The sequence below is a fragment of the Mirounga angustirostris genome, unplaced genomic scaffold (assembly GCF_029215605.1).
Source record: "Mirounga angustirostris isolate CCGP_5_RB_7025 unplaced genomic scaffold, mMirAng1.0.hap1 SCAF_11, whole genome shotgun sequence".
NCBI classification, from domain to species: domain Eukaryota; kingdom Metazoa; phylum Chordata; class Mammalia; order Carnivora; family Phocidae; genus Mirounga; species Mirounga angustirostris.
This window is the reverse complement of record NW_026991719.1, coordinates 127,135,968-127,153,147: the sequence shown is the minus strand read 5'-3', so window position 1 is coordinate 127,153,147 and position 17,180 is coordinate 127,135,968. Positions and strand designations below refer to the sequence as shown.

At 34.6% G+C, this 17,180-nt stretch overlaps 1 long non-coding RNA gene across 1 annotated transcript in view; it reads left to right on the top strand.

Annotated features, from left to right (window-relative positions):
- Positions 1-16,425, top strand: part of LOC123851199 (uncharacterized) — a 168,606-nt gene extending 152,181 nt beyond the window's left edge. Inside the window, exon 4 of the long non-coding RNA XR_010406293.1 lies at positions 16,283-16,425. This is a non-coding gene — a long non-coding RNA (uncharacterized LOC123851199). The remainder of the gene's footprint in view (positions 1-16,282) is intronic.
- Positions 16,426-17,180: the final 755 nt, after the last annotated feature.

Sequence of the window (17,180 nt, the reverse complement as noted above, 5' to 3'; positions counted from 1 at the left end):
CTCATCTCTCCCTCCAATTCCGCCCCATTTTTCCCTTCCTTCTCCTAATGTCCTCCATGTTATTCCTTATGTTCCACAAATAAGTGAAACCATATGATAATTGACTTTCTCTGCTTGACTTATTTCACTTCTTGCTGGGATTTTTGACTGGGGTTTTGACTGAATCTATAGATTAATTCTTACTAGCCTTACTAAGTCTTCCTATCCATAAACATGGACTATCTCCCCATTTATTTAGGGTTTTTTTATTTTCTTCCTCAGCTTTATTGAAGCATAATTGACAAATAAAAATTGTATGGTTTTTTTTTAAGATTTTATTTGTTTATTTGACAGAGAGAGACATAGCGAGAGAGGGAACACAAGCAGGGGGAGTGGGAGAGGGAGAAGCAGGCTCCCTGTGAAGCAGGGAGCCCAATGTGGGGCTCAATCCCAGGACCTGGTATCATGACCTGAGCCGAAGGCAGACACCCAACGACTGAGCCACCCAGGCGCCCCAAAATTGTATGTATTTAAAGGTGTACAATGTATGTTTTGATGTATGTTGTATTGTGAAGTAATTACCATAATCAACCTAATTAACATATCATCACCTCACATCAGTAGTGAGTGTGTGGTGAGGATACTTAAGATCTACTTTCTTTTTTTTTTTTTTTTTTTCAGAGAAAGACATGTATCATATGATCTCACTGATACGAGGAATTCTTAATCTCAGGAAACAAACTGAGGGTTGTTGGAGTGGTGGGGGGTGGGAGGGATGCGGTGGCTGGGTGATAGACACTGCGGAGGGTATGTGCTATGGTGAGCACTGTGAATTGTGTAAGACTGTTGAATCACAGACCTGTACCTCTGAAACAAATAATACATTATATGTTAAAAAAAAAAAAAAAGAAGATAGTAAGAAGGGAAAAATGAAAGGGGGGAAATCGGAGGGGGAGATGAACCATGAGAGATTATGGACTCTGAGAAACAAACTGAGAGTTCTAGAAGGGAGGAGGGTGGGGGGATGGGTTAGCCTGGTGATGGGTATTAAAGAGGGCACATTCTGCATGGAGCACTGGGTGTTATATGCAAACAATGAATCATGGAAGACTACATCAAAAACTAATGATGTAATGTATGGTGAATAACATAACATAATAAAATAAAAAAGAGAGTAGATGAAAATTGAAAAAGAAAAAAGATCTACTTTCTTAACAAATTTCAAGTATACATACAGTATTATTAACTATTGTCACTATGCTGTGCATTACATCTTGAGATTTATTCATGCTGCATAACTAAAACTTTGTATCCTTTGACCAACATCTCTCCCACCACCAGCCCCTGGCAACCTCCATTCTATCTCTGCTTCTAAGAGTTTGACTTTTTTAGATTCCACATATAAGTTAAATCATGCAATTTTTGTCTGTGTCCTTATATAGATATTGTACATATCTTGTAAGGTTTATACCTAAGCATTTCATTTTTTGTGCTAATGTCAATGGCATTGTGTTTTAAATTTTATATTATAATTGTTCATTTCTGGTATATTTGAAAGCAATTGACTTTTGTGTATTAACATTGTGTCCTGCAACCTTGCTATAGTCTCTTATTAGTTCCAGGAGTTTTGTTTATTTGTTTTGTTGTTTTTTTGGTCAATTTTTCTACATTGACAGGCATATCATCTATAAAGACAGTTTTATTTCTTCTTCCAAATCTGTATATCTTTGACTTCTTTTTCTTGTCTTATTGCATTAGCTAAGACTTGGAGAACAATGTTGAATAGGGGTGGAGGAGTGGTGAGTGGGAGTATTCTTATCTTGTCCTCTATCTCAGTAGTAAAGCATCTAGTTCCTCACCATTAAGTATGTTAGCCACAGGATTTTAAAGATGTTCTTTATAAAGTTGAGGAACTTTCTCCCTATTCCTGATTTGTTGAGAGTTCTTATCATGAATGGGTGCTGGACTTTGTCAAATGCTTTTCCTGCACTTATTGATGTTGTCACATAATTTTCTTTTTTATCCTTTGATGATGAACATTAGTTGATTTTGAATGTGGAATCAGTCTTGCATAACTGGAATAAATCCCACTTGGCTGTGGTGCATAATTCTTTCTGTACATTGAATTTGCTAGTATTTTGTTGAGGGTTTTTGCATCTATGTCCATGAGCAATCATTGTTTTTGTTGTTGTTGTTGTTCATTTGTTTGTTTGTTTAGATCTATTTTATTTATTTTTATTTTTTATATCTTATTTTATTTAAATTTAATTAGTTAACATAGAGTGTATCATTAGTTTCAGATGTTGAGTTTAGTTAATCACCAGTTGCATATTTTGGTTTTCCTTCCTAGTAATGTCTTTGTCTGGTTTTAGTGTTTAAGATCATGCTGGACTTATAGAGTGAATTAGGAAGTGTTAGCTCTTCTATTTTTTGGAAAAGTTGTAGACAATTGATATCATTTCTTCCCTAAATGTTTGGTAGAATTTCCCAGGGAAATCATCTGGGGCAGGTGCTTTCTGTTTGGGAAGACTTATTAATTGTTGATTCAATTTCTTTAATTAGATATAAGCCTACTCAAATGACCTATCTCTCTTTGTGTGTTTTGTTATATTGTGTCTTTTAAGGAATTAGTCTATTAAATCTAAGTTGTCAAATTTGCATGCTAGCTTTTCATATTACTTTATTATCCTTTTAGCATCCACAAGATCAGTTGTGATGGCCCGTCTTTCACTTATGATATTAGTAATTTTTGTCTTCTTTCTTTTTTCTTAGTTACCCTGGCTAGAGGGGTTTTCTTAATTGATTTTTAAAATCTATTAATTTCCTGTTTTCAATTTCATTAATTTTTACCTTATTTTTATTTCATTTCTTCTGCTTCATTTGGATGAAATTTGCTCTTCTTTTTCTAGTTTCCTAAGGTGGAAGCTTAGATTATTGATTTTAGATCTTTCTTCTTTTCTAATATATGCATTCAATGCTATAAATTTCCCTCTAAGCACTACTTTTGCCATATCCCACAAATTTTGATAAGCTGTATTTTCATTTTCATTTAGTTCAAAATATTTTTAATTACTTTTGAGACTTCAGCTCACATCCATGTGTTATTTAGAAGTGTGTTGTTTAATCTCCAAATATTTGGAAGTTTTCTAGTCCATTTAATTCCATTGTGGTCTAAGGGCAAACATTATGTGATTTTTCTTCTTTTAAATTTATTAAGTTATATTTTATGGCCCAGAATGTGATTTGTCTTGGTGACTATTCCACATCGGCTTAAGAAGAATTAGTAGTCTATGGGGTGCCTGGGTGGCTCAGTTGGTTAAGCGACTGCCTTCGGCTCAGGTCATGATCCTGGAGTCCCTGGATCGAGTCCCACATCGGTCTCCCTGCTCGGCAGGGACTCTGCTTCTCCCTCTGACCCTCCCCCCTCTCATGTGCTCTCTCTCTCTCATTCTCTCTCTCTCAAATAAATAAATAAATTCTTAAAAAAAAAAGAAGAATTAGTAGTCTGCTGTTGCTGAATGAAGCATTTTATAATGTCAATCAGATCCAGTTATTAATGGTGCTATTAAGTTTAATTATATATTTACTGATTTTCTGCCTTCTGGATCTGTGAAATTCTGAGAGAGGGATGTTGAAGTCTCCAACTATAAAAATGGATTTGTCTATTTCTCCTTGCAGTTCTATTAGTTTTTGCCTCATGTATTTTATGCTTTGTTTTTAGGCACATATACATTAAGGACTGTTGTGTCTTAGAACATTAACCCCTTTATCGTCATATAATGCTCCTCTTCATCCCTGAAATGTTTCCTTGCTCTGAAATCTGCTTTATCTGAATTCATATAGGTACTCTAGCTTTCTTTTGATTGGTATTAGCAATGGTATATCACTCTCCATCCCTTTACTTTTAATCTCTCTGTGTCTTTATATTAAAGTGGGTTTTTTGTAGATAGCATATAGTTAGGTCTTGGTTGTTTATCCACTCTGATAGTCTCTGCCTTTTAATTGGTGCATTTAGACTATTTACATTTGAAATCATTATTGATATAGTGGATTAACATCTACATTATTTGCAACCGTTTTCTATCTTTTGTCCTTTTTCTTTGTTTCCTTAGCTTTCCCACTCTTTTTTTGCTTTTTTGGTTTCAATTGTGCATTTTATATGTTTCCATTTTCTTTCCTTTTAACATATTAATTATAGTTATTAAAAATTTTAAGTCATTGCCCTAGAATATATATACATTTACAATTAATCTACATCCACTTTCAAATAATACTATACTGCTTCACAGGCAATGTGACCAACTTATAATAACAAAAGAATTATAAGTCTTTTCTTCCATGCCTTATAACATTGCTTATTCATAAGCTATAGTCATCCAATATATTGTTGATATTATTATTTTGAATAATATTTTCTACTAGGTCATTTAAGAATAAATATTGAAGATTTTATTTTACCTTCATTTATGTAATCACAAACACCCTTCCTTTCTTGATGTATGAAAACTTTTGAAAGTTTAAAAGAAATTGATCTTATAAGTAACATTCTTATGAAATAGATCATTGTAAAAGAAAAAATCAATATTTTAGAAAAGGTTTTATTTTTTTAAATTTTATTATGTTATGTTAATCACCATACATTACATTATTAGTTTTTGATGTAATGTTCCATGATTCATTGTTTGCATATAACACCCAGTGCTCCATTCAGTATGTGCCCTCTTTAATACCCATCACCAAGCTAGCCCATCCCCCTCCCCCCTCCCCTCTAGAACCCTCAGTTTGTTTCTCAGAGTCCATAGTCTCTTATGGTTCGTCTCCCCCTCCGATTCCCCCCCTTCATTTTTCCGTTCCTAATATCTTCTTTTTTTTTTTTTAAACATATAATGTATTATTTGTTTCAGAGGTACAGGTCTGGGATTCATTAGTCTTACACAATTCACAGCGCTCACCATAGCACATACCCTCCCCAATGCCTATCATCCAGCCACCCCATCCCTCCCACCCCCCACCACTCCAGCAACCCTGTTTGTTTCCTGAGATTAAGAATTCCTCATATCAGTGAGATCATATGATACATGTCTTTCTCTGATTGACTTCTTTAGCTTAGCATAATACCCTCTAGAAAATGTTTTAAATAATATTATCAACAATATTCAAGAAAACATTATACCTATACAACTAAATTAGAGAAGGCTGGGGACACCTGGGTGGCTCAGTTAGTTGGACATCTGACTCTTGGTTCTGGCTCAGGTCATGATCTAATGGGTTGTGGGATTGAGCCCTGCATCTGGCTCTGCACTCAGTGGGAGGTCTGCTTGAAGATTCTCTCCCTCTGCCCCCCCCCAATGAAAAAATCTTTAAAAAAATAATTTAGAGAAAGCTGTTATGAAACAGCCTAGAAAGAGAATGTAACAAGAGTGGGCTAAAATGAAGACATCATGAAAGAAATCACTGAAAATCTAAAGCACTCATTTATAATCAGGAGAAAGTAAACTACTCTAAGGACAAAAATCATAGTTCTTATTGGAAGAGAATCAAGGCAGAAAACTTCCTAGTAATCTATTTTAAGATAGCCAGAAACAAAGGCAGAAATAGAAAATTTAAAAGCCTCACTCAATTAGATTAAAAGAAGGTAATCAAGATTTCTGACAATCAAAATAAGCTCAATGTTTTTCAAATGTAAAAAGGAAAGAATTTGATTATAATGTAAAGTTTAAAAAATATTAATAAAATATTTAAAATGAGAGAGAAGAAAAAGAAAAGGCTTGGCTGAAAGTTTGAAAAAACAGCAGAAAATCTAAAGAAAGATATATTCCTATGTTTATTCATTATATATATCACAGTAGGGTTACCAAATATTAATAATATATTCCAAGAGGCCATTGTGCATAATTTTACAATATGACACTGGTTCACTGAAAGAACCAAATTCCAAATATTAAGCATAAAAGTTCTGGTCCTGTATCTCTATCCACCAAAAAACATTTAGGGCTTCTAAGACAATAACTAAGGAAGATGCACAGGTGGTTGATCTACAAATATATTTAGCTACTGCATGGATAAAAAGTGACCTTGACTAATCATTTAATGGTAAGCTTAAGCTTATGAAACTCAACTTTCAACATCATACTTAATGGTGGAAGACTGAAAGCTTTTACTCTAAGTCAAGGAATAAGATAAAAATGTCTGTTCCCACCACTTCTATTCAATCAACATTGCACTACATATATACAATGGAATATTACTCAGCCATAAGAAAGGATGAATATCCAACTTTTACTCAACATGGATGGGACTGGAGGAGATTATGCTAAGTGAAATAAGTCAAGCAGAGAAAGTCAATTATCATATGGTTTCACTTACTTGTGGAACATAAGGAATAGCATGGAGGACATTAGGAGAAGGAAGGGGAAAATGAAGGGGGGGAAAATCGGAGGGGGAGATGAACCATGACAGACTATGGACTCTGAGAAACAAACTGAGGGTTTTAGAGGGGAGCAGGGTGGGGGGATGGGTTAACCTGGTGATGGGTATTAAGGAGGGCACGTACTGCATGCAGTACTGGATGTTATACGAAAACAATGAATCATGGATCATAACATCAAAAACTAATGATGTATTGTATGGTGACTAACATAACATAATAAAATAAAATTTTAAAAAATTGCACTACAGGTTCTGTTTGGGCAATTAGGCAAGGAAAAAAAGTCGTCCATATTTGAAAGGAAGAAGTAAAACAATCTATTTACAGCTGACCTAAACTTGTATATAAACATTCCTAAGGAATATACACACACATGCACATATACACACATATTTAGAACTAATAAACAAAATTAATATACCAAAACAACTTTTATTTCTATACACTAGCAATGATCAATTTGAAGATGAAATTAAGAACAATTTTATTTACAATAACATCAAAAAGAATAAAATACTTAGGAATAAACTTAATGAAACACATACAAGACTTATACACTGAAAAGTATAAAACATTGTTGAAAGAAATTAAAGAAGAAATAAATAAAGGGAAACACATTCCATTTTCATGGATCAGAGAACTAAAGATTGTAAACATGGCAATACTCCCCGAATTGATTTGTAGATTCAATGTAATCCCCATCAAAATCCTAACTGGATTTTTTTTTTAGAAATTGATGAGCAATTCCTAAAATTCATATGAAAACGCAAGAGGCACAGAATAGCCACAACAGTCTTGAGAAGGAAGAACAAAATACAAGTATTTAAACTTTGTGAATTCAAAATATACTGCAAAACTATAGTAATCAAAACAGTGTAGTATTGGCATTGGAACAAATAAATAGGTCAATGGAATAGAATTGAGTGCTTAGAAATAAACTCTTTAATTTATGGTCAATTGATTTTCTACAGAAGGTCAGGACAATTTCATGGGAGAAGATAGTGTTTACAAAAAATGGTACTGAGACAACAAGATATCCACATCCATATAATAAATTTGTGCCCCTACCTCATACCATACAAGAAAATCAATTCAAAATGAATATAGACATAGATGTAACAGATCAGACTATAAAAATCTTAGAAGATGACAATCTGGCTTGTGAAGATGGTAGTGGAACAGGAGGACCGTAGGCTCAGCTTGTCCTACAAATACAACTATCAAATCCTCCTAAATATACCAAAAATTGACCTGAAGACTGGCAGAACAAACTCCACAACTATAGGTAGAGAAGAGACCACAGTGAAGAAAGTAGAAAGTGCAGAGGTGAGGTTTGGGAGAGAAACAGATCATGGCCACTGCAGTGGGGAGGGAGCTGCAGTCACAGAGAAGGGTGAGAGAGACTGACTAGCATGCAGGGGAGCATCCAGAGAAAATAAATACCCATAGCAATTGGCTTGGAAAGTGAGACGGGCCAAACTGTGTGAGTTCTTGCAACCAGCAGGGCTTAAAGCATAGAGTTTTAAAGGTCAGTAAGCATGGCTGGGATAGAGCCTGAAAGGCACTGGGGCTACTCTTAGAGAGAGGGCAGGCAAACAACCCATGGAAATATAGCATGGAAACAGATCTGAAGAGCACCTGGGGCACACAGTGGGAAGGTTATTTGCTCATCTCTGAACACATCCCAGAGATATGCCTCTGGGGGAAAAAAAACCTGGCTGGCACCATTTCCTTCCTCCACCCTTCAGCATAAGCAAAGAGTCAATTGCAGGAAAGAGCACAGAGCAGACATTACTTAACTTGCTTACACCAAGTCCCAACCTCCCATGCTTCAGTGGAACAACCCTTCACAGTCACACTCACACCAGTTTGAGGGAGGCAAGCCCCCTCCCCCAGAAGACTGGCCCAAACCCCTGTTCACATGACATCTCCCAACCTGGGAGTTTTGTGAAGCCTCAGTTCTGTCAGGGTGGTGACAGGTCTCAACAGTCTGGTCTGTTTCACAAACAGACCAGAACACACCTAGTTAAAATGCACCACATTCAGGCCAGGGACCAAACACTGCCCACAACAGGCAAAGAGAGCCTCTGCAGACAACTGGCCTGAAAGATAAAGCATCCAGGAAAAAACAGCACGTGCAGCACACATTGGAGACACTCCTGGAAGTGTCAGGCCCTGGGGGAACAGAGGACACTACATGGCAGGGCAATACAGGACCTCTGCTTCCTAAGGTCCTTACCCTCAAGAACAGGAGATGTAGCTGCCTTTCTTAAAACAGAGAAACAGGCACAGAGACTTAGACAAAATGAGAAGACAAAGAAATTTATCCCAAATGAAAGAACAGGACAAGCCCATGGCCAGAGATCTAAGCAAAACAGATATAAATAACATGCCTGATAGAGAATATTAAGTAATGATCATAAGGATGCTCACTGGACTTGAGAAAAGAGTGGAAGGCATGAGTGAGACTCTTCACAAAGAGATAAGGAGTAACATATCAGAGATAAAAGGCTCAATAAGTGAAATGAGAAACACTCTTGATGGAATGAACAGCAGGCTGGAAGAAGCAGAGGAATGAATTAATGACCTAGAAGCATAGTAATGGAAAGTAATCAAGCTGAACAAAAGAAAGAAGAATTACACAAAATGAGAATAGACTTAGGGAACTCAGTTACTCCACCAAATGTAATAACATTCATAATATAAGAGTCCCAGAAGAAGAGAGAGAAAAAGGGGCAGAACATTTATCTAAAGAAATAATAGCTGACAACTTCCCTAATCTGGAGAAGGAAACAGATATCCAGACCCAGGAGACACAGAGAACCCCATCAAAATCAACAAAAGCAGACACACACCAAGACGTATTGTAATTAAATTGGCAAAATATGGTGATAAAGAAAAAAAATTAAAAGCAGAAAGACAAAAGAAGACAGTAACTTACAAGGTAAAACCCATAAGGCTAGCAAGGGATTTTTCAGCAGAAACTTTGCAAGCCAGAGGGAATGTCATGATACTTTCAAAGTGCAGAATGGGAAAAATCTACAGAAAAGAATTCTCTATCCAGAAAGGTTATCATTCAGTACAGAAGGAGAGATAAAGAGTTTTCAGACAAATAAAAATTAAAGGAGTTTTTGGACACTAAACCAGCTCTGCAAGAAATATTAAAGGGGAGTCTTGGAATGGAAAGGACAGACCAAAAGTGATAGTATGAAGGTAGGAAACACAAAAGCAGTAAAAATGAATATCTCTGTAAAAATCAATCAAGGAACTCACAAAATATAAGGATGTAAAATACGACAACATATACCTAAAATGTGGGGAGGAGAGGAGTAAGAATGTGTTCAAACTTAAATAACTATCAGCTTAATATAGACTCTTATATGCAGAAGATGTTGTATACAAGCCTAATGGTAGTCATATATCAAAAACCACTAATAAATATGCAAAAAATAAAGAGAAATAAATCCAAATAAAATACAAAAGAAAACCAGCAAGCCATGAAAGAGAAAGACAAGAAGGATCAGAGAAAATATACAGAAAAAAATTGCAAAACAAATAATAAAATGTCAATAAATACATATCTATTAATAATTAATTTGAATATAAGTGGACAAAATGCTCCAATCAAAAGAAATAGGGTGACAGAATGGATAAAAACCAAGACCCATCTATATGTTGCCTACAAGAGACTTATTTCAGACCTAAAGACACCTGTAGATTAAAAGTGAGGAGATGGAGAAGATCTATCATGCAAATGGATATCAAAAGAAAGCTGGGGTATCAATACTTATATTGGACAAAATAGACTGTAAAACAAAGACCATAACAAGACACAAAGAAAGACATGGCATAATAATAAAGGGGACAATCCAATAAGAAGATATAACAATTGTAAATATTATGCACCCAACAAAGGAGCACCCAAATACATAAAGCAATTAATAACAAACATAACAGAACTAATTGACAATAATACAATAATAGTAGGTGACTTTAAAGCCCCACTTACATCAGTGGACAGATCATTGAAACAGAAAATAAACAAATAAACAGTGGCTTTGAATGACACTCTTGAACAGATGGATTTAACAGATATATTCAGAACATTCCATCCTAAAACACCAGAATACACATTCTTTTCAAGTATACACAAAACATTCTCCAGAATAGATCACATATTAGCCCACAAAACAAGCCTCAACAAATTCAAGATGAAAATCATATCATACACCTTTTGTCATCACAGTGCTATGAAACTAGAAGTCAACCACAAGAAAAAATCTGGGAAGAAAAAATACAGGAAGGTTAAATAACATGCTACTAAATAGTGAATGGGTCAACTAGGAAATAAAAGAAAAATAGAAAAGTACATGGAAACAAATGAAAAGAAACACAATGGTCAAAACCTTTGGGATACAGCAAAAGTGGTTCTGAGAGGGAAGTTTATGGCAATCCATGCCTACCTCAAGAAGCAAGAAAAATCACAAATAAACAACCTAACATTACACCTAAAGGAACTAGAAAAATAACAACTAAACCTAAAGCCAGCAGAAGGAAGGAAATAATGAAAAGAGCAGAAATAAATAGTATAGACATTAAAAAAAAACAATAGAACAGATCAATGAAACCAGTAGATGGTTGATAAATCTCTAGCCAGATTTATCGAGAAAAAAAGAGAAAGGACTCAAATAAATAAAATCACAAATGAGAGATGAGAAATAACAACCAACACCACAGAAATACAATTATAAGAGAATATTATTTTAAAAAACTATGTCAACAAATTGGACAACCTAAAATAAATGGATAAATTGCTAGAAACATATAAATTACCAAACCTGAAACAGGAAGAAATACAAAATTTAAGCCAACTGATGACCAGCAAAGAAATTAAATTAGTAACCAAAAAACAAAAAAAAAAACCCCAAAACTCCCAAGAAACAAAAGTCTAGGACCAGATGGCTTCACAGGTGAATTCCACCAAACATTTAAAGAAGTGTTAATACCTATTCTCAAACTATGCCAAAAAATAGACAAGGAAGGAAAACTCCCAAACTCATTCTATGAGGCCAGCATTATTACCCTGATATCAAAACCAGATAAAGATGCCAGTAAAAAAGAGAACTATGGGCCAATATCCCTGATGAACATAGGTATAAAAATGCTCAACAAAATACTAGCAAACTGAATCCAACAAATACATTTAAAAAATCATTCACCACACACAAGGGGAATTTCTTCCTGGGTTGCAAGGGTGGTTCAATATTCACAAATCGATTAACATAATACATCACATCAATAAGAGAAAGGGTAAGAACTATGTGGTCATTTCAATAGATGCAGAAAAAAGCATTAGACAAAGTACAACATCCATTCATGATGAAACCCTCAACAAAGTAGGGATAGAGGACACATACCTCAATATAATAAAGGCCATATATGGAAAACCCACAGTAACCACTTTTATTCAACATAGTACTGGAAGGCCTAGCCACAGCAGTCAGATGAACAAAAAGAAATAAAAGGAATCCAAATCAGCAAGGAAGAAGTCAAACTTCCACAATTTGCAGATGACTCTATCTAGAAAACCCAAAGACTCCACCAAAAAACTGCTAGAACTGATTAACAAATTCAGTAAAGTCACAGGATACAAAAATCAATGTACAGAAATCTGTTGCATTTCTATACACCAGTCATGAAGCAGCAGAAAGAGAAATTAAGGAATCAATCCCATTTACAATTGCACCAAAAATAATAAGATACCTAGGAATAAACATAACCAAGTGAAAGACCTGTACTCTGAAAACTATGAAACACCGATGAAGGAAATTGAAGACATCACAAAGAAATACTTTCCAAACTCATAGACTGGAAAAACAAATATTATTAAAATGTCTATATTACCCAAAGCAATTGACACATTTAATACAATCCCTATCAAAGTACTAACAACATTTTCTCAGAACTAGAACAAACCATCCTAGAATTTGTATGGAACCACAAAAGACCCTGAATAGCCAAAGTAATCTTGAAAAAGAAAAGCAAAGCTGGAGGCATCATAAATTTAGACTTCAAGTTATATTATAAAGCTGTATTAACAAAAACAGTATGGTACTGGCACAAGAATAAACAAATACATCAATGGAAGAGAACAGAAAACCCAGAAATGAACCTACAATTATATGGTCAAGTAATCTTTGACAAAGCAGGAAATATATCCAATGGGAAAAAGACAGTATCTTCAACAAATTGTGTTGGGAAAAGTGGACAGAAATATGCAAAAATTGAAACTGGACCACTTTATTACACTATACAAAAAAATAAATTCAAAATGGATTACAAACCTAAATGTGAAACCTGAAACCATAAAAATCCTTGGAGAGAACACAGGTGGTAGCAATTTTTTTCTAGGTATGTCTCCTGAGGCAAGGGAAACAAAAGCAAAAATAAACTATTGGGATTTCATCAAAATAAAAAGCTTCTGCACAGTGAAGAAAACAATCAACAAAATGAAAAGAAAACCTATAGAATAGGAGAAGATATTTGCAAAAGATATATCTGATAAAGGGTTAGTATCCAAAATATATAAAGAATTTATAAAACTCAACACCCAAAAAACAAATAATCCAATTTAGAAATGAGCAGAAGCCATAAACATAGATTTTCTCAAAGAAGACATACAGATAGTCAACAGACACATGAAGAGATGCTCAACATCCCTTACCATTACGGAAATGCAAATCAAAACTACAATGAGCTATCACCTCACACGTATCAGAATGGCTATGATCAACAACACAAGAAACAGGTGTTGGCGAGGATGTGGAGGAAAAGAAATTCTTGCACTGTTAGTGGGAATGCAAACTGGTGCAGCCACTCTGGGAATCAGTATGGATGTTCCTCAGAAAGTTAAAAATAGAACTACCCTATGATCCACCCATCACATTACTGGGTACTTACCCCCAAAATACAAAAACACTAATTCAAAGGGATACATGCACCCCGATGTTTATAGCAGCATTATTTCCAATAGCCAAATTATGGAAGTAGCCTAAGTGCTTATCAATAGATGAATGGATAAAGAGGAAGTGGTACACACACACACACACACACACACGAATAGTATTCAGCCATGAAAAAGAATGAAACATATAACACTGTATGTTAACTATATTGGAATTAATATTTTAAAAAAGAAAAAATCTTAGAAGAAAATATAAGAGTAATCTTTACTATCTTGGGTCAGGCAATGGTTTCTTATATTGATGACAAAAAACAGGTAACAAAATAAAAAATAGATAATTTGGACTTTATCAAAATTAAAATTTTTTGTGCTGTCAATGGTACAGTCAAGAAAATGAAAAGACAACCCTCAGAATGAGAGGAAAATTTTGCAAATCATGAACTGATAAGGGACTTTTAAAAAGTTTTAATTTAAATTTTAGTTAGTTATCATACATGTAATATTAATTTCAGGTGTACAAAGAGTGATTCAACATTTCCATACAATACCTGGTGCTTATCACAAGTGCCCTCTTTAATCCTTTTCACCTATTTAACCCATGCCCCATCCACCTCCCCTCTGGTAACCATTAGTTTGTTCTCTGTAGTTAAGTGTCTGTTTCTTGGTTTGCCTCTCTTTCTTATTTTCCCCCTTTGCTCATTTGTTTTGTTTCTTAAATTGCACATATGAGTGAAATCACATATTTGTCTTCTGAGTGACTTATGTCAGTTAGTATACTACTCTCTAGCTCCATCCATGTCATTGCCAATGGCAAGATTTCATTCTTTTTCCCCCCAAATTTTTATTTAAATTCCAGCCAGTTAACATACAGCACAATATTAGTTTCAGGTGTAGAATTTAGTGATTCACCACTTACATACGACGATTGGTGCCCATCACAACAAGTACCCTCCTTAATATCCATCATCTGTTTAACCCATCCCCCAACCCACCTCCCCTCCAGTAACCATCAGTTTGTTCTCTATAGTTAAGAGTTTGTTTCTTGGTTTGCCTCTCTTTCTCCCCCAGTATGTTCATTTGTTTTGTTTTTTAAATTCCACATGTGAGTGAAATCATGTGGTATTTGTCTCTCTGACTTATTTCACTTAGCATATAATACTCTCTAGCTCTATCCATGTCATTGCAAAAGGCAAGATTTCATTCTTTTTTATGACAGTAATATTCCATTGTATATATATGTGTGTGTACATATATACACACACACGTGTGTGTGTGTGTGTGTATACCACATCTTCTTTGTCCATTCATCAGTCAATGAACATTTGGGCTGTTTCCATAATTTGACTAATGTTAATAATGCTGCTATAAACATTGAGTTGCATGTATCCTGATAAAGGACTTTTATCCAGAACACATGAAGAACTTTTACAACTCAATAATATAAAAATAAATATCCCAATTGAAAAGTGGGAAAAGGATCTGAATATACATTTCTCCAGAAAAATTATAAACAAATGCATAATAAGCACAGATGCTCAACATCATTAGTCATTATGGAAATGCAGAGCAAAAATATAAGAGATGCCATTTCATACCCACTGGGATAGATACAATAAATGCAGACATTAACAAGAGTTTTCAAGAATATGAGGAAATTTCAACCCTTATACACTGCTGGTGGGATTGTAAAATGGTGGCCACTCCTTTGAAAAACAGTTTGGCCATTCCTCAAATTGTTAAACATAGAATTAAAATATTACCTATCAGCTCTACTTCTAGGTATATGCCAAAGAGAAATAAAAACATATGTCTACACAAAATCTTGTACAAGAACAATATTAGCAGAATCATGCATAATAGCTAAAAAGAAGAAATAACACAAAAGTCTATTAATTGATGTATGGATAAATAAAACATTGTATATTCATTCAATGAAATATTATTTTGGAATAAAAGTGTGAAGTACTCATTCAGATTGGCTCCTTTGCCCTTTCAGTATGACTTCATCTCTCCTTTTTTGATCAGTTAGTTTTGGGCCTTACAAGATTCTCCAAGCTCATCTTAGATTTTCCCTTCCCCAGCCCAGTAATCACTCATTTTTCCAAGTAGCTCTGGTTCCTTTATTAGAGAATGGTATTTAGAAACCAAGATCTGAATGTTAAGTGTGCTTGCTGCTACTGAATGTCATCCATATTATTGCATAAATCAACAGTTTATTCCTTTTTATTGCTGAGTAGTTTTCCATTTTTTAGATGTGCCACAATCAATTTACTTGTTGAAGGACAGCTAAGTTGTATCCATTTTTTTGTGATTATAAATAAATCTGCTATAAATCATCACATACAGGCTTTTGAGTGAGCATAAATTGTTATTTCTTCTGGGCAAATGTCTAGGACAGGGATTTCCAGATCACCTGATAGGCATATTTTTAGAAGAAACTGCCAGATTATTTTCCAAAGTGGCTATACCAATTTGCATTTTCAACAGCAGTGTATGAGCATTCCACTTCCTCTGCATATTCACCAGAATTTGGTATTGCCAGGTTTTTAAGTTTTAAACCTTGTAATAGATGTGCTGTGGTATCTCATTGTGGTTTCAAATGGCATTTTCAAAATGATTAATCATATGTTTCTTTTCATATGTTAATTTGATATCTGTATATTTTCTTTGGTTAAGTGTCTGTTCAGTTACTTTGATCACTTTTATTGGTTTATTTTCTCATGTTGAGTTTTGAGAATTCTTTATATATTCTAGATAAGTCCTTTGCCAGAAATGATTTGCAGATACTTTCTCCTAGTCTGTGCCTTGTCCTTTCTTTCTCTTAACAGTGTCCTTTGCAGTACAAGTGGTTTTTAAGTTATAATGAAGCCAAATTAATGGTTTTTTTAAGATTTTATTTATTTATTTGACAGAGAGAGAGAGAACAGCAGAGGGAGAGGGAGAAGCAGATTCCCCGCTGAGCAGGGAGCCCGGTGAGGGACTCGATCCCAGGACCCCAGGATCATGACCCCAGCAGAAGGTAGATGCTTAACTAACTGAGCCACTCAGGTGCCCTGTAATTAATTATTTTTTTAAATGGATTTTACTTTTAATGTCAAATCTAAAAACGCTGCTTGACTCAAGACCATACAGATATTCTCTTGTTTTCTTCTAGAAGTTTTATGGTTTTTACAATTAAGATTATGATCTGTGTTGAATCAATTTTTAACAGATTTATTGAGATATAATTGATATACAAAGAACGTATATATTTAATGTGTGTAATTTGATGAGTTTGGAATATACAAGCACCTGTGATACCATCACCACGATCAAGGTAATAGACATATCAAACACCTCCCATGGTTTCCTTGTGCTCTGTGTGTGTGTGTGTAAGAATACTTAACACAAACTGAGGGTTACAGAAGGGAGGGGTGTGAGGGGATGGGGTAACCGGGTGATGGGTATTAAGGAGGGCACATGTTGTGATGAGCACTGGGTGTTATACGCAACTAATGAATCATTGAACACCACATCAAAAATTAATGATGTACTATATGTTGGCTAATTTAACATAATAACTCAAAAAAGAATACTTAACATGAGATCTACCCTCTTAACAAATTTTGAAGTGCACAATACCATATTGCTAACTATAGGCAATATGTTATATAGCAGATCTCTATAACGTATTCATCTAGGATAACTGAAACTTACTGAATTACAACTCTCCATTTTTCTTATCCCCTAGCCCCTAGAAACCACTACTGTATTCTTTTCTTCTATTAATTTGATTATTTTAGATAATTCATATAAGTGGAATCATGCAAT